Genomic DNA, 3116 nt, shown 5'->3' with positions numbered 1-3116 from the left:
ATGCTTTTGCCATACATTGAGTAAGAAAGTACAGAAAATTGGAATGTGAAAAAAATATATGATTCTCATCTCTATCAAGAGCTATGTACCTTGATGTAAGCTCTGAAATATATTTTCCTCCACCAAAAGGTTATGGAATAGCATTAAATTATTTCTAAAGCTCCTTTTACATTTTGGGTTCCTAAGATCTAGAAAAAAAGTAAATAGCAGTCTAGTGGGAAAAAAAGGGCCAAAGAAGATGATAATGTATTAAACTGCTACTGGAAGTAAGCATTACTGAGCCAAAGGAAATGTAAAAATTTCAAATACATGTAATAATCTGTCTGTATCTATGTTTATTAATTTATATTTCCATTCCCATATTAGTTACTTTTCTACTGCCATGACAGAACACCATGGCATTTATTAAGTTCGCAGTTCCAGGGGATTAGAGTTCACAGTCATTGTGGCAGGGAGCGTGGCAGCAGGCAGGGAGTGAGCAGGCAGGGGGCAGGCAGGAATAGCGACACGGTGAGAACTTATATCTGATTCCCACACATAAGGCAGAGATTGTTGTACACTGGGAAAAGTAGAGGCTTTTGAAACCTCAAAGCCCACCTCCAGTGAAAAACACCTCCTCCAACAAGACACACTTCCTAACCTTTCCCAAACAGTTCCAAACAGAGACCAAGCATTCAACTCAAACAGCCTGTGAGAACCGGTCTCTTTCCAAACCAACACAGTACACTAAACAAGTTCGTTACCACTGAGCTACACCCACAGCCATGAAATCAGCATAATTCTCAACATTCGATTTCTCACATATGTCTTGTTAAAGTTTGGGATTATGGAAGTGGGAAGAATGAAAAACACAGCTTTGTTTTATTAAAAAATAGAACAAAGAAGTCTGAGAAAAGTGACAGCTACCAGGTGCTTACTATCACTGGGTCATGATACCTGTAAAACATAGCCCCAAATGAAGAAAGCCCCTATAGTATATGAACATGCAGGACTATAAAAAAAGAAACAAGTTTACAACATTTTTCTCTAGTGAATACCAATCAGCTGTTTAGAAAACACACACACACACACACAAACACACACACACAAACACACACACATATATACTCACACACGCACACACACATTGCATACACATACGTGTGCATACATACGTGTGCACACACATGCACATGCTTGCACACACACACACACACACACAGACTCATAGGCACATGCATACACACGCACACAGTAAAGTCAATAACAGTAACAACTCAAGCAAAAAACCAATCAGTTTGTTTGTTCGTCTGGATGGTTGGTTTGGTTTGGTTTGGTTTGGTTTGGTTTGGTTTGGTTTGGTTTGGTTTGGTTTGGCTTTTCAAGACAAGGTTTCTCTGTGTAGCCCTGGCTGTCCTGGAACTCTCTATAAACCAGAGTGGCCTCAAAGAGTCACTTTTGAATTTGGTAGGAGAAGATAGAAAAAGTTAGTTTGTTGAACTTAAAGAACGTGAAAAACACTAGCAGATCCTCCAGCATTAGCAGGTGGCTTGAGGTCAGACAAACTCCAGGCCTGTCTCAGTCTCAGCACGGGAACTCAAGGTGATGTGACAAGCTTCCAGTGTTGGGCAGTTGTGTTTTTTTTTTTTCCCTCTGGGGGTTTTCGTCGGGATCAGTTGAGGTAAAGCTTATGATCCTTCATTAGTACAGCAAGGTGACTGATACATCCTAAAAGCGCAACAAATGTAAACTGCAAGAGCAACCTTGTCGCCATTGACTTTCCATTTTCCATCTTAAGGGGAAAACCAAAACTAAGAGCTTGAGTGACAGGCAGAGAAGGCGGGAGTAAGAGAGGCCCAGAGGAGGAGCCTACGAGATAACTAATGCCAAGAACGTTGTCTGCTCTGTTTTCTGCACCAGTTGCAGACCATATCTCTTCGATATTATTCTTTTACACACCAGCTAGCTTTCAGGCAACACCCCACCCCATTTTTTTATCTTACTAACTTTTCCAATATTGTTTTCAAAAGGAAGAGTTAAAAATAAACAGTTTCCTTTCTGTGGAACTCTTTAGCACAAGTACCCGGGAAATACAAGCAAGATGGAATCTTGGGCAAGAGCAATGATTAACGGTTAACTTGTGTGGGTTCTGTCTTGGAAAAAAAGATATTATTTTCCTTCTCTTTTGTTGGGTGAATAAAATGACTGAAAAGAAAGAGTGGAGGCAGGAGCTTAGTGCTTCTATTCTTAAGGAGCCTTTTCTTGGAGTCCTTTGGAGTCAGCACAGAAAGAAAGGTGCCTTTGCTAATAAAAATAAGATCTTACCACATAGTCTGTCCATCACATTACATGTATCCTTTGAATGTAGCTATGATATGGAATCATTATTAAAATTTTTATACATAAATAAGGAGGCCAGATGCAGACTATTTCAAGTTCATACAACCCCAAAATGTAGAAATATGAAAAAAAAAACCTAAAGTTTTAGGTACACGTGTGTATGTGTGTGTGCGTGTGTGTGTGTGTGTGTGTGAGAGAGAGAGAGAGAGAGAGAGAGAGAGAGAGAGAGAGAGACATAATCCTGTGTATGCACATATGAAAACACGATATTCCCTTGAGGCAGAGTCTCTCCTTGAACCTTCAGCCAGAAAACCTTCAGTCCAGCAGCCAGAAAGCCCCAGTAATACCCATGCCTGTTCTCCTCCAGCACTGGTGTTACAGTCATGCATGCAGCTCCAGGTGATGGGGATTCTAACTCAGGTTCCCCTGCTCGCCCAGCAAGCCCTCTTACCTGCTGCCACACCTCTCTAGCCTCATAACCATGAGTTATGCAGAAATCTCCAGCTTGTCCTAGCCAACAGGTGGATGTGAATGACAGGAGAAAAATAACACCACAACATGTAATTTCAAAAACAAACTGCAACTTAGTATTATGCCCATAGATTTCTTTTAAACCTCGAATTGTCTTGAGGTCTATTTTCAGTGCGTGTAGTCAAAGGAACAAAAGGAATAAGAGGAAAGGTTTGTTTTTTTTTTTTTTCCCCTAGGGTCAGGGTTCATTCCATTCTCTGGGAAAGCATTAGTTATGTCGGCTTTTCAAGTCCCTACCGAGAAATAACATGAAATGTTAGCTGTTT

This window comes from Rattus norvegicus, chromosome 9, assembly GCF_036323735.1.
Source record: "Rattus norvegicus strain BN/NHsdMcwi chromosome 9, GRCr8, whole genome shotgun sequence".
Taxonomy (NCBI): Eukaryota; Metazoa; Chordata; class Mammalia; order Rodentia; family Muridae; genus Rattus; species Rattus norvegicus.
Note: the sequence above shows the minus strand (reverse complement) of the source record.